The sequence below is a fragment of the Macrobrachium nipponense genome, chromosome 7 (assembly GCF_015104395.2).
Source record: "Macrobrachium nipponense isolate FS-2020 chromosome 7, ASM1510439v2, whole genome shotgun sequence".
NCBI classification, from domain to species: Eukaryota; Metazoa; Arthropoda; class Malacostraca; order Decapoda; family Palaemonidae; genus Macrobrachium; species Macrobrachium nipponense.
Window position 1 is genome coordinate 42000785 of NC_061109.1, and position 18784 is coordinate 42019568.

The 18784-nt window shown below is 34.5% G+C and overlaps 1 long non-coding RNA gene across 1 annotated transcript in view; it reads left to right on the top strand.

Annotated features, from left to right (window-relative positions):
- The window catches only part of LOC135216987 (uncharacterized), a 183210-nt gene extending 165256 nt beyond the window's left edge, over positions 1-17954 (top strand). The window contains exon 3 of the long non-coding RNA XR_010314993.1: positions 17785-17954. This is a non-coding gene — a long non-coding RNA (uncharacterized LOC135216987). The remainder of the gene's footprint in view (positions 1-17784) is intronic.
- Positions 17955-18784: the final 830 nt, after the last annotated feature.

Below are 18784 nucleotides of genomic sequence, written 5' to 3' on the forward strand. Positions count from 1 at the left end.
GAGATGTGAATGTTAAGTGTAAATAAAAGAAATCTAACGCCTAGGCCTAGGAATAATATCTTGGTTTTGACAAAAGAATAATGGTAGAGGTGAATATTTGCTAGTATGCCATCATTTTTAAATATGTAAGAAATATAACAAATATTTATGTAAGAAATTCCTAACATTCTTCTAACACGTATAAAAGTAAATGTTTTCAAGATAATTTCATAGTCGTTACTCATTGTAGACCTACTTATGTTACACCAGGTGGTTGTTGTTGCACCGACACTAAAGATACGTCACACATGCTCCCCTCACACGTAGATATCGGTGGGCGCATTCTACTTTTGTATATACATATTACATTTTTTCAGCGTTGAGGTGTAAAAGCAATCAAATAGGACTATTTCAAACTATGCTTGCTTTCGAAGCATTATTAATGTTATGACAATTTTTTATTTTTTATTTAACATTTGAACTAATGTTTGATGACGACTTCGTTTTGGTCAAATGCTTCAGCGATGAGTGAACGAAAGTTTTGAAAATGTTTCGTAAGAGTTTTTCTGAAATTTGGCTACACATGACATTTTCTTACAGTTTTGAAATATGTGACAGATTTCACTCTTAAGAAATATATTATGGCCTTATCATATGCAATAATCGCGTTTTCGCATTGAAATAATACATAAATATAGAGCTACTAGGCTGCCAGTTAGTGAATTTTGAACAAAATCCTATGGAGTCATGTTGCATGAGATTTGAGCATCACTGTATATCAGTGGTTGGGATATGACGTTTTTTATCGCTTTGTTTCATTCACATCAATTTTGCAGTAACATAACACAATGTGCTAAAGATATTAGTGACTGTTTGTAACGTCATTACGTAAGATTTCTTCCATCTTTGAAAAGAAAAATAGATTGATAGGCATGAATCGTGCATCAGGCAGCTGAACGAAAAATTATGAAACTCTGCCACCACTAGTTTGAGCATGTGTATTCTTTTTATTCGTGTATGCCACAACTAAGTTAGGCCTTCCAGTTCAGGGCAGATAATTTGCCTTTGCAATGGTACCCTTAAATAAATTTCCTTCTTCTTTTTCTTCTTTCTCTGGATAATGTGAATGTTAACATTGAAACACCTGGCGTTACTGTGTAAGCGCTGTTTTGTAATCAATGATGGCTTTTATTAATTTTGAAAACGGCGAATACCCTATACTGACGCTAGATCTGGATAATTATTCTCCTCCCTTGTGTAATTTATCTTGACTGTGAGTTAATATCTAATATGGTAACTGTTACATGTTTTAATATATTACTCTTGAACATACGAAGTTGTAAAAAGAATTTTATTAAATTTGTATCACATTTTGCTATCCTGATAACCCTGATTTCATGTGTAATCTTTACTGAAACTTGGTTATCTTCTGATATGTGATTCCCGGATTTTAATCTCATGATATATATCGAAACCATTATGGTGGAGTGAAGATATTGATAAAATATGGTATACAGGCGAAAATGTAAAAAAAATTTTTCGTCTGTAAACGACCTCTTTGAGGTCTTAACAGGTGTATTCAACTTTAACAGTGTTGACGTTGTTTGCTCTGCTTTCTACCATCCCCCATACTTCCTCCTCCGAGAATAACAATGCGTTTGTCTAATTATTTATCTTTCGTGAAGAGGGATTTTACTTGCAGGTACAAGAAAGTTATAGCATTGCGGGTTGATTACAATATTCAATCTGGTTGAGTATGGGTAAATTTGGATATATTGACAATTTTATTAATGGTATGTTTGAAATTGGCTTTAAGCCATTGGTCACAATACCCACCAAAGTAAGCATAGATAATGTTTTAACAAGGTTCAGTCTGTTGGACCATATTTGTATTTCTATTATTGATAATGTGAATAACACGTAGTACGTTATCCCTTATGATCTTACAGACCATTTTATTGTTATGGCTTCATTTAAGCCATTTGCTAACCAGGTTATAGATAGGGTTACTCAAGTGAAGAGATCTTTAAGTAAGAGGAGTTTGACTTTTAAATTTCTTATATCTAATTTTTATCCTGGCGAGTTTGTTGTTCTTGGTGATAGTTTCGATACTGTGTATGATTCTTAATTTACTGGTGATTTTAAACTTTATGAGAGCTCATTTCCTCTTTAAAAAATCCTTGTCCAAACTGATCGAGCCAGCTCCATGGATGACACTTATTCTGAAATCTTGTATTTCTAAAAAGTCCAGGTTATATAAATTGTACTTGAAAGGTAAGATTGAGAGATTGGCCCATACGCAATATAGAGATATGCTAACAAAAGCAATTAGAGTAGCCAAACGAGTATATTATTATAGTAAATTTAAAGATGTTGGTAATGATACTTCGAAACTGTGGTCAATTATTAATAGTCTCATTAAAAACTGAAAAAGCTGCCAGGCTGAAATATATCCAGACACCTGATGAGACCTTGACTGGCTTGGGTAATTTAGAACTACCGTGTGGGTATTTAGAACCCCAGCTTGTAACTATATACTTACCATACCCCTCCAATAATGACAACATGTTACTTAAGGCCGACTGATCATGTCGAGGTGGCACATGTTATTGGAAGGTTAAAAAATAAAGGTAATAAGATTTGTGACAACGCCGTTAATATTGAAGGATTTATTGATTTATTAATTCTTACTGGCGTCGCAACGACGAGGTTATAGACGCTGTAATATTGAAGGATAGCTGTAATGTATTTGCTTTCCAATATTAAATGTATCTCTTGCAACAAAGGCTTATCGAGAAGAGTTTTTGTGTCTGCTTCTTCCTCGATTTGAGAAAGGCATTTGACACTGTGTCACACAAAATACTATTGGATAAACTATAGCATTATGGGTTTCGTGGCCAATTTCATCCATACCTAAGATCATACATTACTAACAAAAGAAGGCAGTATGTAGGCGCAAATGGTGGTATAGATTCTGATGATAAGGCGGTTACATGTGTGCCTCAAGGGTCCCATACTTGGCCCTCTTTGTTTTAACATATTTATAAATTACCTACCTAATGTAGTGCAGGCCGAAACAATCTTATTTGCGGATGATGATGCTTTTCTGCTGGCTTCTCATTCATTCACCGAGCTTATGAATAAAGTTAGGAGTTTGTTTAGTGAACTTGAGGTATACCTAAAAGCAAATATGCTAATTCCTAATACTAGTAACTGTAAGTTGATGTTTATCCTGACCAAGTCTCCCCAAGAACTCCCCGCCCTATCTCTCGGTGATGGCATTATTGAATGGGTAACGGACTTCAAATACTTAGGCTTGACCATCACTAATACCTTGACAAATATAAAACACTTTAACAATGTCTCACTTAATATCAGCCGTATAGCTGGCGCAGTTAGTAGTGCTCGTGATTTCTTGCTGACTGACATATTGCTTAAACTATATTATGCTCTAGTGCCCCCTTACTTGAATAACCTCCTCTTAATATGGGGCTCTGCACCTGTTACTGTGCTTAATAGACTGAAGGTACGTGTCAACAGCTTACTAAGAATAATTTTGGGAGTCAGAAAGAGGATGGAAGACCGGTGGTAGGCACATCGGAACTTTATACACGTTTACAGATACTAAACATAAGTAGCTTGTAAAAACTAAGCTTATTTAAGTTCTTGAGGAAACTGCTTATGGGTGAGATGCCTTACTTTTATGATCTTTTGTTACGCCCCAATTTAAGTTCCCATGAATATGCTATTAGGGGTCGTGGTTATCATACACCTACCATACGTAGAGGTTGAAAGGAGATTCCTCCACTATCAGCTGCGCTTAACAACGAACTCGACAGAAAACTTTTAGAAGGCTCCTTTTATGTTTCTCTTAAAAATTGCAAAAAACTGTTACTTGAGCAACAGTACGTATTTAAAGTAGTACTGAACTGTGTCTCTTAAAACCCCTTTTAGTTACCCAAGTATTTTTATTGCAAGTTGAATCTTCCTTGGAACACAAGCTGGACCTGTATCTTATTGTATTGGCTTTTGTATAAATGTTTTTTTGTGTTGCAAGCTGGACTTGTCTTCTTTTGTATTTTAATGCGCTTCTTAATATTACAATCCTGTGTCAAACTGGGCTTGACCCATATATTTTTATGTATATGTTTTAGCTTGATGTAAAGTCTGCATATCTTTAATGTACAATAATTAAACTTGCCTTATGTTATTGCCATATAAGCATTAAATTGCTTCGGAGAATTTTCTGCTAATTATGAATTTGTATCAAATAATGACAAAACAAGTTAACCTATTATATACTATACTATACTGTTATTATTATTATGATTATTATCATCCTCAAGAGAACACTATATGAATATAGACGCCATATAATATATATATATATATATATATATATATATATATATATATATATATATATATATATATATATATATATATATATATATATTTATATATATATATATAAAAGGTTGTTTAGTGCTGGTTGCACCTATCAAAGACCAGAGTGTCTAAAGTTGCTTATATGTTGTTCTTTGCGTCCTTGTTGTAAGCACCTTTGATCTAGGAATATACTTCCTGACAGACAGTATTCCAGTATTCGCGAAGGAAATGCTAGGGCACTTTTTCTGGCATCATTGAATAATTTGTACCCAGTAGCAAATATTTTAGATTTATATGCGCAGTAGGAGTGTATGTTCATTACTGATTACAGTGATGACACGCAAGCGAGAGCTTTAGATAAATTAGTTTATTTTGTCAGTTTAGTCTATTTGTGACTTCATTTCATGGGAGTAATTCCATGATTATTGGTCTTGAAAATACGGTAGCGCAGGACGCAGGCTATCTTCTCCATGTTTAAGTTAACCGCTCCCCAAGTTACACCTTGCTTTTACATTGAATCAGTATGGTTCATTAATAACAATGACGTGAAGTCAAGCCTGAGTGTTTTACAATAATGTTTTGGCAGGCTGTAGATAGTTTACTTTTGTGTATCTGCTGACCTTGTGTATCGTCTGCAAAGGTCTGTCATTAAAGGGGGAGAAATATTTTTATTCGGTTTACCTACGAACCTAAGCGAAGTAATTTTTACAATGCTTTACTGCTTATGTTAGCGAAATGGAACGATTTACCCCATGTAATGTATAGTAGTTGTACTACTCTCTCTCTCTCTCTCTCTCTCTCTCTCTCTCTCTCTTTGTGTTTGTGTGTGTGTGTGTTTATTTGTGTAACATTTATTGCAGGAATGCTATCAACGCCTGCTCCATGTTGTAGTTTCCCATTGCCCAATTCCAAATTTATGCCCTTAGGTTATTTTGAGAAATGCATATCTTTTTGCTATGTTTCATAAAGAACATCCTACTTCTGATAGATCGCCAGTGGTCTGCTAAGAAACTAATATTTTTTTAGTGAAGTTTATCTTGAAACTACTATTTTCTGAAATTAAGAATTCAAAGAAAACGAAGAATAAATAGAATGGGTAACTAGCCAGCGAGCGATGTCCTCCGTTACCGTTCTTACTCGGAAGGAACGTTTGACTTAATTACGGTATCAGTTTTATTTTTTCTTAATATTTGCTACTTCAATTTTACAATACGATAGGCTAAGGGGTTACCAGTATATAATTATTTTACATATTTTAGTAAACTGAATCGCGACAACTAAGGGATTTTATCAGAACTAAACGATAGTAAGAAATGAGGAACAGCAATATATAAATCACATATTATCTGAAAATCATCGTATTTTCTTGTTATCTCTCTCATATGAAGCAGGAAGGAAATTCCTTTAATGCATACTTTAAATAAAGCGCTTGTAGGGGATACACCGTCAATGGTACAAGTACAGCTTTCTGGTGTCTCGAGAAATATTCAGGGAGCAAATTTATTCTTAGGCCCTTTTCTTTGGTATTTATGGTCCTTGTTTGTGTGTATGAGTGTTTGTATTGATTTTTAGCCCATTATACTGTCACGTAATTCTTCTGTGTCCAGTAAAAGTTTATTATTAAGGTGGGTACACACGTGAGAGCCGAACCTTGTATGTGTAACTGAGTTACGCATATACGGTTACAAGGTGTCAAAATGTAGAGGACGAACCGTAACCACGTTAAGCACGTAACTTCATTTCAATCCACTGCGATCACCAGTCTGTCTCTGTCCGGGTTGTTTACCGACGATGGCCACCATGCAAGTAGCAGCTGCCGCGTACATTTATACACATTATTTAACGAAGATGAAGCGAAATAAAAGAAGATGGTGGCAATCAAGGTTATATACTAGAAGGGTACAATACAGTGGTCGGGAATTACTCGCTGACTTGAGATTCCAAGAAGTTTCTGGCCACAGTGAAGTCTTTTCTTCGTAATAGCTAATAAATTGAAGGACCTCTTCGTCACTTCAATCAGCCATGGTAGACATATACGTACTGACTGACCAAAACAAGGGACTCTACTATGGACGGTCTTGTTCATAGTCGGTGTAAAACAAGTTCAGCAACCTCTGTTGTTACGCGTGTCATACAGGTCCCGTCCACACATGGCGTAACGTTCAAAGAGACCTCCCTTTGATGCGGGGCCCAAAAACCGACAATTGGCGGGACGGAGGGCGAACCGAGCCTCGAACCTCGCAAGGCCAATAGAGTATATTCTATTGGCCTTGGAACCTCGCGGGTTCGGGGTTCGGGTTCGAGGAACCGTCCACACTTGCGTTTTTGTTACAAGAATCGTTACAATACAAGGTTCGGTTCGCACGTGTGTACCCACCATTCTAGTCTATAACCTTGATTGCCACCATCTTCTTTTATTTCGCTTCATCTTCGTTAAATAATGTGTATAAATGTACGCGGCAGCTGCTACTTGCATGGTGGCCATCGTCGGTAAACAACCCGGACAGAGACAGACTGGTGATCGCAGTGGATTGAAATGAAGTTACGTGCTTAACGTGGTTACGGTTCGTCCTCTACATTTTGACACCTTGTAACCGTATATGCGTAACTCAGTTACACATACAAGGTTCGGCTCTCACGTGTGTACCCACCTTTAGCCTATAATGATACCAACGTTAAGGTAACACCAAGTACAAACGTTTTATGTTGTATTTATATATATATATATATATATATATATATATATATATATATTATATATATATATATATATATAGTATATAATATATATATATATATATATATACTCCTCGTTTTATAATATCAATAGATTCAAATTTTGTATGGTCCGCGTTGTATACTGACTCTTATGGTTAGATATATAATGCGGTCTAGCCAGAGTGCGTGTGCCAAATCTTCGCCCTAAGTAAAGCCGAAGTGTTTGACTAAAAATTTATCCTGAATCCGACCGCCAAGTTTCGGATGTTACATGGTCTGCGCATTCTGCATTTTATACCATCCTGTGTATCAACGAGCTATAATACAGCGTAACAGCAACGGTACTGTTTCTGAGAGATACAGAGAAGAGATGCATTACTGACAGCACACACACACACACACACACACACACACACACACATTATATATATTATATATATATATATATATATATATATATAATATATATATATATATAATAAGGTTAAAAGGTTTTGGTACGAAGAAAAAAATTAAAAAGCGAGATAGCCGAGTACTTTCGGTCTTGTTCCAACCCTTTACTAAGGCAAACTGATTTTACAGAGGAAAACATAGTCAAAAGAAGGCTTAATATCCAAACTGACACTACAAGATTAGCAATAAGGTCGATTTCACTCTACAGAAACGAGGAAACGCCTGAGGGTAGCCACACCTTGGAGGATACATGCGGTAAACAAGTTATTCTTCCAGAAAACAGTACATTTTGAAAAAACAAGGAAGCATATACAATTTAACATCATGAAATTTACACAAATTTTCCCAAAAAATTATTATTAATGAAAAGACGAAAGGAATATATATATATATATATATATATATATATATATCTATATATATATATATATATATCGAGCAAGAGAAAGAGAGAAAGAAGGAGAGAGAATATCGAACCAGAGAGAGAGAGAGAGAGAGAGAGAGAGAGAGAGAGAGAGAAAAAGAATTAATAACTATATACATGTGGGACTAATTTATTAGTAGTTCATTTATTTTAAGGTCCTTCATAAACATCTTACAAATATATGGGTCCAAATGGTACATTCCCAGACTAAGATTTAGGTTTTTTTTATTAGTGATTTGTATACTTGCCGATTCCAGTAAATTTCTTGAAACATAATCATTAGATCTAGCAATTACAGAGGTATCACCCCAATTAATACAATGAGATTTTTCACTCAGATGGATAAACAGTGCAATTGAAGTCTGGGCTGTTCTAACTGAATACATATGCTGCTTAATACGTACACATAAATTTTTACTTGACTGACCAACGTAAAACGATGGGCAATCCTTACAAGGAATTTTGTAAATGATGTTGTTATTTGTTACGGGACTATTCTTAATTAGCATATATTTAATGGTATGTTATAAGAGAACACTACATTAACATTAAACGATTTAAATTTTTATTTTATGGTTTCAAATCCACGAAAGTAAGGTAAGCTAAGTACATTTTTAGGCATTTCTTTTTCATTAATAGCAACACTATAAAACTTTTTGTGAGCTTTTTGATAACATAAATCAATTAAATGAGGTGGTTAGCAGAGATCGTTTCCTATCTATTTTATGTATTCTATTTCTTGGTCAAGATATTGTGGACTCGTGATACGCAAAGCGCGTAGGAACATAGAAGAAAAAATTGAAATTTTAATATTAAGATGGTGGCCAGAATAAAAAAATGTACAAATGTTAAATTATTTGTGGGTTTTCTATAAATACTGAATTTGCATTGGAAAGATTCTCTTTGTACTAATACATCTAGGAAAGGGATGACATGGTTATTTTCAATTTCAACAGTGAACTTTATGGATGGCACTAAATCATTCAATTTAGACAGTAAATCATTTACATCGATACCAACAGGTAAGACTACTAAGATATCATCGACATATCGGTACCATTCTAAGGGGACAAGTGTGATATTCGGGAGGTGTTGTCTCTCAAAAAATTCCATATATAAGTTTGAAAGGAGAGGTGATAAAGGGTTACCTATGGCCATACCAAATATTTGTTGGTAATATTCTCCATTAAAAGTAAATCTGCAATCCCAAATACATAACTTAATCAAGGAAATTATGTGACTAACGGACATAGGCAATTCATGCAGTACAAGTTCATTACTTAAATATTCTAGCACAGTGTCAATAGGGACTTTTGTAAACAAAGAACATACATCAAAACTGACGAAGATATCGCTAGGGTTTAGTACAATGTTATTTAATTTTTCTACAAGATCAAGAGAATTCCGGATGTGTGAATTAGATTCAGTTCCTAGTAGCGGGGATAACAATTTAGTAAGATATTTAGATAGTTTATAAGCAATTGATCCTACAGTACTAATAATTTGGCGCATAGGTTTGTTTTCCTTATGAGTTTTGACTAGGCCATATAAATAAGGTAATGAGGGACACTTTACAGTTAACTTACACAAAAGTTCTTTTTTATCTTTAAGAATTTGTTTGATATTGATATTAAAGTTTTTTATTACTTGGTCCAACGTATTTTTTGCGAGTTTTTTGTAAGTTATTTCATCTTCTAGTAAAGTATGCATGCATGATATGTAGTCAGTTTTGTCAAGAACCACTAAACTATTGGATTTATCAGCCTTGGTAATGTGTAAGCCATTATCATTCTTCAATTCTTTTAAACTTTTTCTGTAGCGAGCGGGGAAGTTATTTTCATGATAGGTATGCGTAGCACTATATGTCATGCCTTTGATAATGTCTAAATGATTTTGTGGTAGGTCTCTATATAAGTTTTTCAAACTTATATAGAGATGTCGCTATTGATAAAGCTGAGGGTTTGTTACAAATGAAAAAAGACAACCCAAAGCCTTATGCATGCACTGCATTATCACTTATTTGTTTGCTTTATAAATTCACCACACAATCACTTCTAGCATTATTGGTCCAATCACTGTCGTTGATATGGTTGTTTAATTTTCTGTCCAGTTTTCTAATCAAAGTGTCTGTAGTTCTATGAAGTTTTCCATATATTTCTTGCAAGAAATATATGGAAAACTTCATAGAACTACAGACATCCTGGAATAACTTTGAAGTAAAGTTTGTTCCTCTGTCACTTTGTACTATTTCTGGTATACCAAACTTTGAGAAAAACTCCACAAGTTTTTCAGCAACTATCTTGGCAGATATGTTTCTAAAGTTAACAAATACTCATTTTCTTTCTTTGTCTTCGGCAGTGGTCCAACCATGTCTATAATCACTTTGCTAAAGGGTTCTCCTCTAACTTCTATAGGTTGTAGGGGGGCTTTCTTGATGGTTTAATTCGGTTTTCCAGCTATTTGGCAGGTATGACACTCACGACAAAACCTGCTAACATCTTTGTGAAGTCCAGGCCAGAAAAAATATTTCAAGATCTTCTCCACAGTCTTCCTGATTCCCATATGTCCAGACTCATGAGCTACTGCTGCCACTTGCTTCCTCAATGAATATGGAATCAAAATTTGATGATATTCGCCCCATACAGCATCTCCTGGTATATCTGTAGGTCTATACTTCCTCATCAGCAAACCTTCCTTCAGATAATAACATGTAGGTGTTTGTTGCATCTCTTCTTGATCAACAACTCTGAAGAACAAATCAGTTAACGATGCATCCTTCTTCTACAAGTCCATTAGCTTCTCTCTTGTCACTTGACCAACTTCAAGGGTTGAATTCTCAATATCTGCTAATTCAGCTACTGTAGTTTCACTACTATCTTCTGTAGCACTTTGACTACTCTGAGTCTCTTCAGGAACATCAGGTTTTTCTTCTTTGTCGTCGTCATCTTCTTCATCTTCTTGGGAAATCTCTTCTTGGTCAGCACTATGGGAAACATCACTTCCCTGGAACAATTCTTCTAAGCACAAAGATCCTTCACTTGATCCTTCTTGGGTGTGTAAATCCTCAGTTTCTTCACTTGTAGTCGTAGTCCTCTTCATACTTCTGGTAGTTACACAACAAGGAAAAAGGTGGGGGTTATTCTTCTCCAACTCTACTGTAGGACTAATCCTCAACAGTTTGTCTGTCACTACAGGACAAGGAATAAATGGCACACCACCAACTTCATTCCCCAACAGAACATGTACACCTTTCACAGCCAGTGAGTCCTTTACAGCAAAATCAACATTCCCTGTCACCAATTCACATGGCAGGTGTAAGTGGCATATAGGAGTTACTTCCTCTCCTCCTATACCCCTCAAAATAACTGAATCTCCTGTGAGACTCTTCTCCAACTGAGGGTGAGAACCACATACTACCACACTATGGTTACTTCCTGTATCACGTAATATCTTGACTGGTACCTGCATACTTCCTCCTTGAGTTGACAGCATACCCTCATAGATATATGGCTTAAAAGCCTCTAGACTGCTAAGCCACTCACTGCTTGAGGTTACATTTCCACTGGTTGCTAAACATTCAGCTTGTTTAGTTTCATTCTTCTCTGGAGTTTGATTCTTTCCCGCACTGCTCTTCGTAGTTTGTTTCACCTGGTCACCTTTCACTACTTGACCAACTGGCTTTGACTGCTGTTGATTCCGGTAACACTCTTGACTGAAGTGTCATACTCTTCCACACTTGAAACAGACAACATTAGGTTGCTGTAACTGTCTTGAAAAACTGGATGAGGATTTCATATTAGCTTGCTGAGTTGTATTACCTTGTGTACTCTTGGTAGTATCACTTGTAGGTTTCCCATTAAATTTGTTCCTCTTATTTGGATAAGACTTAAAACCTGGGCGTCATTGACTCTGGTACTTGACATTGTAATTACGTTTACTACTAATTATATTGTAATCTTCACCCAGTGTAGCAGCTTTGTCAAGTTTCTTCACTTTTCTCTCTCTCAAATAGGCTCTTATATGTTCAGGAATTCCCTTAAGATACTGTTCAAGAACAAGTAATTCTTCTAACTCATCAAAAGTTTTAACTTTAGCAGCTTCTACCCAACGTTTAAAACACCTTCTCACTTTGTAAGCTTAATCTAAGAATGTTCCCTTCTCATCTTTTCTTAAATTTATGAATCTTTCATTGTAGTACTCTGGGGTCATCTGGTAAACTTGTAGCACACTGTGTTTAAGTACCTTGTAGTCTTTACACTGATCAGCTGTTAAGGCTAGATAAGCACTTCTCCCTTTTCCAATTAAGACACTTTGTAGCAAAACTGACCATTTATCTTTTGGCCATCCCATAACTGAAGCCACTTTCTCAAAGTGATAAAAAAACTCCTCTGGAGCTTCTACAGTAAACTTAGGGATTAACTTCTGTACTCTTACTACATCAAATACAGGGTCTTGATTACCTTGGTTAGGGTTAGATGGTGTTACAGGTAATGTGGATCTAGCTCTTATCAATTCCATCTCCCTTTCAAACCTTACTCTTTCTCTTTCCTCTTCTGCTGCTTTTTCTTCTTCTCTTTCTCTTCTTTCTCTTATCTCTCTGTCTTCTCTTTCTCTTTCAGCTTGCATTTTCAGCTTAACCAAATTCTCTTCTGCTTCAATGCATCTAAGCTCTAACTCTGCATCACTTTTCTCTTTCTTTTCTGCTTGCTTATTTATGAGATCAGCACGTGCTGCATTCAACAACTCTTGAGCCAATTCTAACTCGTCTTCATCAGTTATTCTACCAGAGTTTATCAATGATTCTATAGCAATACATCTTATTTGTGCCTTTACCATACTAGTAGACACATAAAGACCACATGCCACTGCTAAAGCGCTCCACTGTGCTTTAGTCAGAGTGGTTTCAGATAAAACTTGGATGGAAGGGGCTGCTAAAAATTCCTGAACCTTGAACTGAGCCATTTTCCTCTAAGTTACTAACTTACAATTCAATACAATAAATACAAAACAAAACTATATGGTCACTCTCCTAACAAAATATATCCCTAACACCACCAGTATATACCAGTGTGATAATGAAATCTGCTTTCCCTGGTCTCTGGGCACCATTAATACTTGTGACAAAGTACCTAGTATCTGGTTACTACACTTACCATTCATTAATTGTTACCTCACTACAGCCAGACACCTGAACCCTCATCACAGGTACTAAACGACTGAATTCTCTAAAGGCAACAGTGATCCCTTAACAACTTACCACTATTGCAGAAAATCAGACTAAGTTCATCAAAACAGGTGTGAGGTAATCGTGTAAGTAATCAAATTAATCAAAGGGGATAACTCCATCAACAACTTTAAAAGTAAGTATTTCCCTGATTTCAAAAGTCTAAGTACTTCCCTGGTTCTAAGTCACTTCAAGTTAATTGAAGGAAAACAGATCAATTACCACTCTTTGTTTCTACCTAACATCAGTATAATCATAATTAAATGCAAATATACTGGTTACAAATAAAATACTTATAAAAATTTTAAATACAAAAATTTATTATTAAACTCAAAATTATAAGTGAAATTCACAATATCAGGGAAAATTACTGTTACTTGAAAACAAAGTAAAGTTCAATTAAGTCTTGAATCAATTAGGTAAAATTAAATCAAAATTAATTTATCACAAAATTCAAGAAAATTAATTCAATCAAAATTCAAAAGTGTTAGGCAATAATTGAAATTTGGAAATTAATTCACAAGTGCTAAACAACAATAAAACTTGAAAAGAATTCCAAGTGCAAATTAATTCACAAGTGTTAAATTCAATTAAATGTGCAATTATTATGTAATGAAAATAGCAAAGTTAATTAAACTGTGAATGCAAAAGAAAACACAGAAAAATGTGGAAAATGCCAAAATTGCAAAAAGTATTAATCACACAGAATATAAAATAAAAACACACACTTCAATAAGAAAATGAATAAATGCACAAAACATAAAAATAACTTAAAATGAAACAAACACAAAACACAAAAATTTGCAATGTGTAAAAAGTGTAAATAGTTTCTCTCAAACCATTGTAACTATTGGTTTTTAGTTCTCTAAACCATCGTAACCATTAGATATTAGTTTCTTACCAAACCATCATAACCATTAGATATTAGTTGCAACTAATTAAAATATAACACACTTTACCTTCTTGGTATACCAATTTTCTTTCTTTGCTGCAGCTTGTTTCACACTCACAAAAACAGGCTCTGTTACACACAGTGTTTGTTCAGATTCCACAAAAACATTTAATAATACTAAATAAACTCTAAGAAATATCAAATCCGAAATCTAAAAGTTACGAGTGACCATTCAGTAAGTATGAAATCGTTACGTTAATATAAACTCAAGTATGTCGAGAGAGAGAGAGAGAGAGAGATGTCTGAACGGAACGCAGTTCTAAGATGTAATGAAAATTCTCTTCCTTACGAAAGCTGGACAGTGGAGATGACACAAAATATTTTGTGCAATGATTCTTTCTAGAAGTTTCGAAAACTGATGCAACTTTACAGATGAACTGTGAAATCAGTCTGTTCAACAAAGACATGTACTCGACCGAAACAGACTCGAGCAAAAGTCCCTATCAGATGTGATGACAGAATTCCCAAAACACAGCGAAGACCTCAATGTCTCTAATCAAACGTGATGACAGGTTTTGAAAAACAACTCTGCCTTCAAACAGACAAAGATAATCTCTCTCTCTTTTTCTTTACTACGTTATATATTCTTTTTATATTATGTTATGCAAAATCTGAACACACATTTAAAACATCCTAATTTTAAGCTAGCTAGGAATCTGAAAAAATGTTGCCAAACTCTACATAACATTTTATACAGTCTAAGAGGGGATATATGCATTTTGAAAGTAGCAATATAATATATATATATATATATATATATATATATATATATATATATATATATATTGTGACAAAGTGGCCTAGAGTATCTGGGTCTGGATACCATTAATACTTAGTGCACGAAATAGTCAAAGATCTGTGTCTGGACACCATTAATATTTGTTAGCCCAAATTGCCAAGTATCTGGTTACTACACTTACCATTTGTACTTGCTAGTACAAGAGACCCTTTTATTCCTGGGTCTGGGACACCCTTTGTACTTAGGGCACGGTTTGTTCAAGTACCTGGTTATTACTTACCACACTACAGCCAGACACCTGCCCCTTCATCACAAATACTAAACGACTGAATACTCTAAAGGTAATAGTGATCCCCCCCCCCTTTTTTTTTAACTGAACAGTCAAGAAAACAATCAGTCTAAGTTCATTAAAATAGGTGTGAGGTAATCTTAATTAAAGGGCATCACTCCTTCTACAATGTCAAATCTAAGTATTTCCCTGATTCTGTTTTATTTGTGGGAAACGTCACAATTATCACTCTATATTTCTACCTAAACAAAATAAAATGCAATACTGATGGTTAAAATGAAATACTCATATAAACTTTAAATACAAAATTTTATTTCTAAATTCAAAATTTATAAGTGAAATTCACAATCTCAGGGAAACTGTTATTATTTGAAGACAAAAGTTTAATTAATTCTTGAATTAATTATTAAGCAAAATTAAATCAAAGTTCATCAAGAAAATTAATTAAATTAAATCATAAAGCAATAATTAACTTTGAAATGAAATTCAATTAGTTACAAATTAACTTGCAAGTGTTAAATTCCAACAATTACACAATAGAATATTATTCAAACTAAGTAAACAAAATAAAGACAATGCAAAAACATAATGCATAATACGAAAACAATTAAAGCATTGGCAGTACAAACATTAAGCATATAAGATTGGATATGTCAAAAGAACAAAGCAAAAGATAAATGTGTTTAAAAATGATAAAACCTCGGAGTGCACTTCAAAACATTTGTAAAAATACCTTATACACAGCTGCAGCTTCAATCAAAAGGCCTGTTACAATTTTACACTTTTGTGGGCGCCTTCACAAAACTAATAGAAATAATACTATGTTCAGATTCCACAAACAACACATACATTAAGACAGTTACTGAGTGACCTTCTTAAATACAAAATTAATGTGAGCTACGTTAAGTTACTGAAACAGCCTTGCAACCGAGCAAGCAAGAGAGAGAGAGAGAGCAATGTTAAACTCTAACGCACGCCGCTATGTCTCAAAAGCGAATGAATCTTTTATATGCGTAACTATGCGTATCACCGAGACGAAAACATATTACCTCATCTCTATAGGGGTATTGAGCAGAAAGAATAAGGCCCCTTGTTCCGTTACAGGCCCGATCTGGACGATAAAAAATTAGCTTAACTCATCTATTTTCAAGGGGTTGAATAACAGTGCAGCCTGGGAGGTCTTACGCACGTGTTTACGCTGATAAAGAAATCAGCTTCGCTAAGACATTCTCAAAGTGTGGATACAACCCTCTTCACAGAGGCTCACATATAAGCGCTTACTCTCGGTCTTACGTTATTTCAAAATGAAAAGTGGGATTACTTAGCACATGTTATCTTTAAATTTGGGAATCTGAACACCAAACATACATTTCATAACATGATACACAGGTTCTGAGGTGAATTAATCATATTACCACAATTATAATTGCAATACAAAACTTATACTATAAGATTATATATATATATATATATATATATATATATATATATATATATATATATATATATATATATATATATATATATATATAATATATATATATATTGATTCCACCTCAAAAACTGTGAATTGTTCTATATGTACATTCAGCTCTTCTCCAGCTTATGGTATATCAAACAAGTTACTCCCATCATATTTCTTATTCGTATTCTCAGAAGTAAAAAAGATAATTAATATTTATACCACGCTCTTCAGGTCTTTGGCAGCATTAGGCATCACTGCTGGGATACTGTTTCTTCTTTCTGGGAGCCCGAAAAGGTGATTTCACAACTTTCCTACCATTATTGGGCTATATAATCTTTAGCAGTCTCTCGTAAGGTGTATTTAGGTAGAGTTCATTCATTTACAGTCAGCTAGGGCACTTTATCGTTCTTTATTAGTACCTGATGCTCGTATGTTAGCGCCAACAGCCATATCTTCTGGGGGTACTACGATGGAACTTTGCCAAATGCTAGAGGTATTTTATGTCTTTCACTGCAAAACTGTAAAACATTCCTCCCGGGTTCGTTGTGCTTTGGACGTTGATACTTTTGAGATTAAAAGAAGAATGTGATGATACTTGAAAGTGTCATGTATCACCGCCTTTACTCTTCCACTTTCCCCAACAACTGTTGAGGGATTTATCTATAGTATATGTTTCGTCAGCTTTCATGTCTTTACATATCTTTGTTAGTAGGTCTCTGCTGTAATAATAATAATAATAATAATAATAATAATAATAATAATAATAATAATAATAATAATATTGTGAACAAAATCATGTATCATAATTTCCTGACCAAAATAAGAATATAACATTCTGTAAGAACTTTTTCTGTTATTTTGTTTGGGGGGGTGGGGGGGGGGTTTGTGGTTGGAATTACTTCAAATTTCCTTATGGCCTTGGGGTTTCCGGAAGCCTGTACATGTTGTCCATAGCTTCTTTATTTATCTTTAGTGTCTCAATTGTTTAATGGATGCATTTCTTCTTAGAGTAGGGGCTGAAGGTCCTAGCCTTTATCTTTTGTAATGCTTTGTTGACTTTATAATATAAAGTTGAAAGTTTTAATTGTTATTTTCATTCGATACGATTTATGTCTGGGATGGCGGCACTACAGAGCGATTTTCTCTTTTCAGGTTCGTTGTTACGAAGCCTGAGGGGTCGATGAATGAAGAATCAGGGTGTAATGTACGTGGGACTGATTTGCAGAAATGTGAGTACTTCTGTGGGATTATTCATTATGTTCTGCATGTTTTTAGGATTTTTTGTTTGCGTTTGCCTGATTACTTCAATGGTCTCGCATTCATTCATTCATTGTTTTTCATTCCCCGAGTTCTGGAGCGGACCCCCCTCATCCTATTTGTTTTTCACTACTTTTCCTAAGTATTTCTCTTCTAGTTTATCATCAGTAGTTCCAAAGAGACGCATCTTCAATATTCTTTTGTGGTTCTGTATAATAAACGATAAGTGCCTGAGTCTTGAAAATTCTTAGGATCTCTGGGTTAGTAAAAAGCCAAGTTTGTAAAAACTGTACGAGTTTTCTGACTTACATTGGTGATTATTTATGTATATGTCAGGTTTGTTTAAATTTGTGTAATTCTTTTGCTCTGTTTTCATTATTGAACATGCGGATATCTATTTTATTGAAAATTGCATTACTAATTATTGGTCATTTTATGTTGTTCCATGTGAGCGTTTACACATTTTACATAATTATGATAATATTTTTAGGAGGGGGATTTAAAGAATGGAATTTCTAATTGGGGAGTATTCACGTATTGCTTCCAAACAGTAAAGAATTCACAGTGACATCTTGAACTTCGCTGTTGGTTGGATGGTAACCTATCTTGTCGCATACTTCAAATCTTTTAAGTCGTGGTTTGCTTCTACAAACAACTGTAGTCTTAATTTAGATCAGTGTCAGAAGATATCGGGCTCGTTAATTAATATACATGTCTGGTAATATACCGTAAGATGTAGTATTTAAACAGGTAACTCCAATTGGATTTAAGGTTGGTCAAATTTATCAAAATATAAATGAGCTATTGTAAGAGAATCATGGCAGTGAAAAACAGGAACAGTTTGGAAAGGCTTTCCCAAATGAAGCAACGTGCTTTGCGTTATTATTATTATTAT